The following is an 8,878-nucleotide window of genomic DNA, read 5'->3' on the forward strand; positions in this document are numbered from 1 at the left end:
TCTAAGCTCAAATGCCTACTCGACGGAGGTTGTATGCGCGCCTGTCTTAAAGCAAATTGTTCTACACCACTGTCTTTAAGCAATGAGCTACACGTACCACTGTCCTTAAAGGCAATGCTATCCACTGTCTTTATAAGGCAATGCTACACCACTGTCTTAAAGCAATGCTACTCCACTGTCTTAAAGGCAATGCTACGACCACTGTCTTAAAGGCAAATGCAATCACCAACCGGAACTGTTTCTTAAAGGCAATGCTACTCCACTGTTTTAAAGGCAATGCTACACACACTGTTTGAAGTCCTGTCTAAACGCAATGCTACTCCACTGTTCTTAAAGGCATGCTACACACCACTGTCTTAAAGGCAATGCCTACACTCTGTCGTCTTAAAGGCAATGCTACTCCACTGTCTTAAGGCAATGTACACCACTGTCTTAAAGGCAATGCAACGCCACCTGTTTAAAGGAATGCTACACCACTGTCTTAAAGGCATTCCACACCACTGTCTTAAAGGCAATGCTACACGCACTGTCTTAAAGGCAATGCTACACACTGTCTTATAAGGCAATGCCACACCACTGTCTTAAAGGCAATGCTACGCCACTGTCTTAAAGGCAATGCTAACTCCACTGTCTTAAAGGCAATGCTACTCCACTGTCTTAAAGCAATGCTACATCCACTGTCTTAAAGTAATGCTATACACATGTCTTAAAGGCAATGCTATAACCACTGTCTTAAGGCAATGCTACACCCTGTCTTAAAGCAATTCCACACCACTGTCTTAAAGGCAATGCATAACCACTGTCTTAAAGGCAATGCTATAAACCACTGTCTTAAAGGCAATGCTATAACCACTGTCTTAAAGGCATGCTACTCCACTGTCTTAAAGGCAATGCTACGCCACTGTTCTTATAAGGCAATGCACACCACTGTCTTAAAGGCAATTGCCACACCACTGTCTTAAATGCAATCCACACCACATGTGCGTAAGCAATGCCACACCACTGATGAATAAACACAAAGCATTCATTTAGTATAGGATATTTTTACCCACACCGAAGATGTACGTGGCCTAAGGGGCAAAAGTAAATAGTAACGTGAAAACTGACCGTGTGGACACTGACAATAGCTTCTAGTGATGACAGGGGGTACTGCGCAGTATAGACCTGTCTGTGGATGACATCATACTATGTATTGTGATACGAGTCTCTACAGATCTACTAGTATGCACAAACAGGTTCAGATTCAGCCTCATCATCTTGTTTTATCACCGTCCCACAATGATGAGGTCACAGCTTTGTACAGGCTGGCTGGGTTTCTCCTCTTTCTCCACGTCATCCATTTCATACAATGTGATGACAAGATCCAGTCATTTGTAAACGTATTGCTTCATATTCTTGTGATGGGCAATGTGGTTTGATTAATGTAATAAAGATTAGAATTTTTTTTTTTACATGACATTGTCTCTAAAAGGTCAGAGGTTTTTAAAAGCGACATCGTAATTAAGATAAGATAAGTAACTTCACAAACAGCTTGGAGTTTCATTATGTAGAGGTGAAAAGGGCTATGGAGGCCTATGTTGCAATCCACTGGTGTGTGATAACTGCTGTTGGTTAAGACATATCATTCTCTCTGCCAGGGCAGGCACAGACAGAGATCTGAACTCTCTCCTTCCGAGAAGGGGGAGGGATATGACTGTGACACAGCCTGGAGCTGAGAGGGGGAAGGGATATGACGGTGACACAGCCTGGAGCAGTAGAGGGAGGGATATGACTGTGACACTATCCTGGAGCTGAGAGGGGGGAGGGCATTATTGACTGTGACACACCTGGAGACTGATGGCGGGGAGAGGGAAGTAATGATGTGACACACCCCTGGAGCCTGGAAGAGGGGGAGGGATATGACTGTGACACCAGCCTAGGAGCTGGAGCGGGGGGAGGGATATGACTGTGACACACCCGGAGCTGAGGGCGGACAGCGCGATATGACGTAACACACCTCTGGAGCTGAGCGGGGGGGGGAGGTGATATGACTGTGACACACCCATGGAGCTGAAGCGGGGAGAGGATATGACTGTGACACACCCTGGACTGAGCGGGGGGGAGGGATAGTGGACTGTGACACCTTGGAGCTGAAAGGGGGAGGCGATATGACTTTGACACACCCTGGAGCTGAAAGGGGGGGGGGATTGACTATGATTGTGAACATCCTGGAGCTGAAAGGAGCAGGAGGGATATGACTGTGACAACATCCTGGAGCTGAAGACTTGGGGGGAGGGATATGACTGTGACAATCCTGGAGCTGAAAGGGGGAGGGATATGACTGTGACACATCCTGGAGCTGAAAAGGGGGAGGGATATACCGTGACACATCCTGGAGATGATAAGGGGGAGGGATACTGACTTGACACACCCTGAGCTGAAAGGGGGGAATTATGATTGTGACACACCTGAGCTGAAAGGGGGAGGATATGACTTTGACACACCTGGAGCTGAAAGGGGGGAGGGTTATGACTGTGACACACCCTGGAGCTGAAAGGGGGGAGGGATGTGACGTGACACACCCTGGGAGCTGAAAGGGGGGGGGGATATGATTGTGAAACATCCTGGAGCTGAAAGTGTCTTGGAGAGCCTGGTTACCATGGAGAGATACGATATATAATCTACCTGATGAGGAGGACTGAAACCTCTCCTGTACCTCTCATTGGTGTTACATGATTTCTGGAACTGTTAGTTGTACCCTTTAAGTGACCCCATATAATGTTTCCCACAGACTGAAGCTTGACTTCAAACATAAAATGTCCCTCTCATGGGCCTGTAGATTTATTTCCGATCAAATTTACTACAGAAAGCAACTTCAATGTCTTGGCTGACGAGAGCTAATGATCACCTGTGTAGTGATAAATACGTATTGATCACCTCGTTTCACTTCAGAAGGGAGGGCTTGGCTCAGGCTGGCTCTACTGATAAAGACAGTACTGATAACACATGGCATCTGGACAGGGGCCTTTCCCTGGCAATAAACCTCATGTTAGGACAAGACAAGCACACGTTGTCACGCTCGCTATCCTCAAACTCCCTGTCATAAATCGACCAAGGCGCAGCGTGCATTTAGATCCACATCTTTTAATAATGTGAAACCGAAACAACCAAAAAACAAACAGGTAAACAGCAAAGAATGTGAACCAACCGAGGTGCACACAAACACACGGAAAATAATTACCCACAAAACACCGGTGGGAAAAGGCTACCTAAGTATGGTTCCCAATCAGAGACAACGATAGACAGCTGCCTCTGATTGAGAACCACACCCGGCCAAACACGTAGAAATAGAAAACATAGAACAAGGACTGCCCACCCAAATCACACCTTGGCCAAACCAAAATAGAGACATAAAACGCTCTCTACGGTCAGGGCGTGACACACGTCTGTTAGGGGAGGAGGGTGGGTTGTCTGTGTACTGACAGGGTTGGTTTTATATTGTTTTATATTTCCACACTATGAGGTTGGAATAATACTGTGAAATTAATACTGTGAATATTTTTATGCCGTTTAAGTGTAAGAGCTGTTTGAAAAGACCTCACTGGTCTGAGTGAGGGGCCTAATTGTATAAGTTAATAGACMAATAAGAAAGAGAGTTTCAAACCTCTCTGCCAATAACAGCTAGTTTTCAGGTTACATATCCCTCCCATTAGGCTCATACAATTAGGCCCCCCACTCAGACCCCTCACAGACAATCCTAGCAAATTTCTTGCTTGAGAAATTGTTTTTTTGCAAAGAAGCTATTTATATATATATTTTTGACATTTTTATCAAATTAAATAAATAACAGTAAGGTACTTAATTGTTACCCAAATGATTTGACGTTGAGATAAAGGACCAATGCAGACGTTTTTTAAGACTTTGTGTCTTAACATCTTCCATCCCTGCAATAAAAAAAGTCCAGCCCGAACTAATCGACCAGCCATCTCTCAAGCAATTTGAGTCTGGCGACAAGGTTAAAAGCCCCAATTGTCCCTTTAACAGAATACTCACTTGAAAATACCTTGTGTGTGTGTATGTGCTTGGACTAAAGCTCTCTTACTTCTCAATACTAACGGAAGAAGGGAGGAGGAGGGGTAGGGTAGAGAAGGGGAAGAGGAGACTGGAGGGGAGGGTAGAGAAGGGGAAGAGGAGACTGGAGGGGAGGGTATAGAAGGGGAAGAGGAGACTGGAGGGGAGGGTAGAGAAGGGGGGAAGAGGAGACAGGAGGGGAGGGTAGAGAAGGGGAAGAGGAGAGGGGAGGGGAGGGTAGAGAAGGGGAAGAGGAGACTGAAGGGGAAGGTAGAGAAGGAAAAGAGGCGGAAAGGAGGAGGGGAAAAAGGTTCGCAGAGCAAAAGGTCACAGAAAGAAGTTCACAGGAAGAAGTGCAAAAGGTGGTCATTACTTTTTCCCAGTGTATCTGTAGCAAAACAGAAGTCTGATCTTTAATGAACTGTTTACTGGACAGGGATAATGAAGCATTCATAACCAAGTGGGAGGTGGGAATTTGCCAGTTATTAATCGTAAATAAATGCCAGGTGATTCCATTCACGGGCTCTGAACTCGCTGAGAAACGCTGATTGGCTAATGGCCAATAAGCCGCGTCAACCATACACTAAAAGTACAGCTGTCATGCCTATAAACAAATTATAATGTTCAAAAACCATTTTAACAGGTAGCTTTTTATAAATAACATTTTGTTGTTGCATTTAACCCCCGAAAATTATGTTATCCAGGTCATTTCCTTAGTATGTGACATCAGAGGTCAGCATGGGGGAGAGGTCAGAGGTCAGCATGGGGGAGAGGTCAGAGGTCAGCATGGGGGAGATGATGAGTTTCCCCCACTAGTAATTACCAGTTGGAGGGGCGTTCAAAGTTGGGGGTTTTTCCCAGTCGTATGCTGGTAAATACCAACTTCCCACTGTGTTCTGAACGCAGCATTACTACAGTATGAAGCTCAGTCTAATCTAATGGGACTTTACTGCATAGGGGCCTTGTCATTACTACAGTATGAAGCTCAGTCTAATCTAATGGGACTTTACTGCATAGGGGCCTTGTCATTACTACAGTATGAAGCTCAGTCTAATCTGATGGGACTTTACTGCCTAGGGGCCTTGTGCTTCTGCATCCTCTGCTGGATGTAACAGGACCACAGAATTAGAAGACCATTTTCAAGGTTTTATTGTGGAAGGTTTTAATTCACAATAAAATAATAATGTGACATTCAGTAACCGTATACATGTATTATAGTAATAATGTCTTGAGGATTTGTGGTACTACGGTGGCCCTTTAGGGCAAAGGATCTTTTAAATATGAATGACAAGGCACGCTATACATGGGGTGTCTTACGWTGCCCTTTTGACCACAGGATTAACAGAGAAATCCACCTCTGATGTCCAGGACAAGCACATACTGTTGGAAGGCTACTGTGGATACACTCCTCCTCCTTAAAGCAAGAACAAGAATACCAAAGAACCAATCAGTAGGCTACATTCCATTAGGGCACATTCATTGGTGTAAAATGTTGTTCAAATACATTGTTTTGGCCTCCCGAGTGGCGCCCGTGGCGGGCCGGGCGCAGTGCACGCTGACTCGGTCGCCAGTTGGACGGTGTTTTCCTCCGACACATTGGTGCGGCTTGGCTTCCGGGTTAAGCGAGCGGTGTGTCAAGAAGCAGTGCGGCTTGGCAGGGTCGTGTTTCCTCCGACACATTGGTGTCGGCTGGCTTCCGGGTTAAGCGAGCGGTGTGTTAAGAAGCAGTGCGGCTCGGCAGGGTCGTGTTTTGGAGGACGCGTGGGCTCTCGAACCTTCGCCTCTCCCGAGTCCGTACAGTAGAGTTGCAGCGATGGGACAAGACTGTAACTACCAATTGGATATCACAAAATTAGGGAGAAAAAGGGGTACATTTAAAAAAATATATAATTATTTACTGATGCTCCAAATGTGTTGAGTCTTGAACGTGTTAACTTAGCCAAATTAGTATAACATAGACATAGTATCTGTCTAACTAACTATATATCACTATATAACAAATTATAAATAATACATAAAATAATATTATTATATTTATTAATATAATAACATATATACTTTATATACACTATATATATTGAACAAAATAACGACAGGAAATGGATGATTGCTAGCTTCTCTCAAAGCGGCCATTTTAATCCTGGGACAACCACACATTACACACCCCGAGAACTGATGTGTCCAATGCACTTTTAATAAAAGGTCACAATATTAAAAAGGTACAGGTTTGTTTTCTTAAGTGCAATATAACAATATTCATCATATTAGAATGAAAAGTATTTAAAAAAGACAACTTTACATGTATTCTTTTTCATTTACAGTTTTGTATTTACAAAATTGACAAAGAAAAGATAAAAAATACCAAAAATACTTAACAATAATAATAAAATCATGAGAACTCAGACAAGCAAACAAAGGTAATCTGCTATCATAATCTGTGCAAGACAATGAAAGAGTTTAATAAAAAAGACTGGATTAAAAAAAAAACAAAAAAGTCCGATTCATATCATAAAGAATCAGGTAACATAATAATAAAAGGAGAAAGAAAATAATCTATAGATGGGTTATGTAACGATGTCAGAAGCCCCCCACCCCAAGATCCGGCGTCAACTCCCTCGACTGGCCTCCAGCTGTCTCTTCGAAGTTTAAACCATTTTATTTAAATTAACAAAGGTTGTGTTCTATGTTCCTCTCCCATCAAACACGTTAAAGACTCGTTATTGAAAAAAGGAACTAAAGACACACATGTCATCCACTTAGATTAAAAAAAACACATTGAAATAGATTGTCTATTATTTTAAATCATACAGCCCTGGCTAGCCAACACAGTCATTAAATATCTATGAACAGCAGAGTGACTGATTTGACGTCATTGCAGTGTTTTGAAGATAGTAATTGAGTATTCAGTCTGAATGGTTATAAAATCTGTTTTTGTTGTTGTTATAGGACACTATGGCTTCTCCAGACTCAATAGCAGTACTGAATTTAATGACCCGTTTTCAAAGCTCACATTCCACTACATACTGTAGAGGCTGTAGAACAGGAAGTACATCACTCAGATGTAACAGCTCAATACTTATTTTCCTGATATATTTTTTTTTGAGCAATGAGACTCATCTTGATGTCTTTCTATGAGACCATAGAGTTCCTATATTCCTGACATGTCATTGTGATTGATATAAACCACCCTGTTGGTCAGATCTGATGGGTTATAGACACAGTCATCCAGTAACACGCCATGTTGGTCAGATCTGATGAGTTACAGACACAGTCAGTCCAGTAACCAGCATGTTGGTCAGATCGGATGAGTTATAGACACAGTCAGTCCAGTAACCAGCCGTGTGTCAATCTGATGAGTTATAGACACATCAGTCCAGTAACCAGCCATGTTGGTCAGATCTGATGAGTTATAGACACAGTCAGTCCTGTTGGTCAGATCTGATGAGTTATAGACACAGTCAGTCAGTAACCAGCCATGTTGGTCAGATCTGATGATTTATAGACAAGGTCAGTCCAGTAACACCATGTTGGTCAGATCTGATGAGTTAAAGACACAGTCAGTCCGGTACCAGCCATGTTGTCAGATCTGATGAGTTATAGACAGTCATCCAGTAACACAGCCATGTTGGTCAGATCTGATGAGTTAGAGACACAGTCAGTCCAGTAACCAGCCATGTTGGTCAGATCTATGAGTTTTAGACAAGTCAGTCCAGTAACCAGCCATGTTGGTCAGATCTGATTGAGTTATAGACACAGTCAGTCCAGTAACCAGCCATTTGGTCAGATCTGATGAGTTATAGACACAGTCAGTCAGTAACCACCATTGTGGTCAGATCTGATGAGTTATAGACACAGCAGTCCTGTAACCAGCCATGTTGGTCAAATTGATGAGTATAATACACAGTCCTCAGTACGTCAGCTCCAATCGAATGGCTTTCACAATCACGTCTTTACACAGGTTTAAATAAAATAAATAATAATAATTTTCAACAAACATGTTTTTTTTAAAGACTAGAAACTCAAGGGCTGTTGGTCCAGTACTCTGTATACAAACAGTTCATCCCTAACAACGTGCGCATTTACAAACAAAATAATATAGTCCCCCCCCCCACAAGGCTGGCACACTGATACAGGCACCACTGGGAATAATAACCACTTAGTCTTTAACATCTAGAACCCATTGGACATCTATGGAACCAACAAGGTGGCTTAGTCTAGAACGATCTAGAACCCAAGTTCTGCTCACTGAAGGAACCTAGCATCACGCGTCTGAAGAACAACTCAAATAATCCCACATTCTACTTATTTATAAGTACTGAACCATCTGCCCAACTAAAAACTAAATGGAAGCAAGTCCCCGCAGCGATGGTCCAACATCTAGACAGATCTATAGCAGTAGCTGCTCTCACTGGTCTGTATAGACAGAGTCTACGGTACATTCCAACGGTGAGTTTAATATAGAAGTAGAGAACAGAAACTAGTCATACATGAACGTACGATAAAACACAGAATTCGAAATAGAAGACAACTGAAAAAATCAAAAAGTCAGTGTAGAACAATTAGAATTTATCGACATGCATATTTAAGACTATTCACAGATATAAAAAACAAATTGATATCATTATTGCTTGACATTCAGTTTTGGCTTGAAGTTACTTTCTTTACTTCTGAATCAGTTGACTACAGTGCTTGGAGTCACTGTCATACTGGAGACGTGGCGAGATGGACTGAGTGGGAAAATGTCAAGAAGGGAGAAGAACACGAGGGAGGATAATACCAAAAAACTTTCCACTAACCACGTAATCCTTCACGATTAAATACAAACCTC

General features: G+C 42.7%; 2 long non-coding RNA genes across 2 annotated transcripts; one reads left to right on the forward strand and one right to left on the reverse strand.

Moving 5' to 3' along the window:
* Positions 1-6,815: 6,815 nt before the first annotated feature.
* Positions 6,816-7,929, reverse strand: LOC139026133 (uncharacterized). Its single transcript, XR_011477848.1, has 2 exons — positions 7,574-7,929; positions 6,816-7,238 (listed from the first exon to the last, which is right to left on the reverse strand). It is a non-coding gene; the product is annotated as an uncharacterized lncRNA (long non-coding RNA).
* Positions 7,398-7,935, forward strand: LOC139026134 (uncharacterized). The gene is made up of 5 exons (XR_011477849.1): positions 7,398-7,468; positions 7,509-7,566; positions 7,663-7,742; positions 7,795-7,855; positions 7,906-7,935. It is a non-coding gene; the product is annotated as an uncharacterized lncRNA (long non-coding RNA).
* Positions 7,936-8,878: the final 943 nt, after the last annotated feature.

The sequence above is a fragment of the Salvelinus sp. IW2-2015 genome, unplaced genomic scaffold, assembly GCF_002910315.2.
Source record: "Salvelinus sp. IW2-2015 unplaced genomic scaffold, ASM291031v2 Un_scaffold3951, whole genome shotgun sequence".
Taxonomy (NCBI): Eukaryota; Metazoa; Chordata; class Actinopteri; order Salmoniformes; family Salmonidae; genus Salvelinus; species Salvelinus sp. IW2-2015.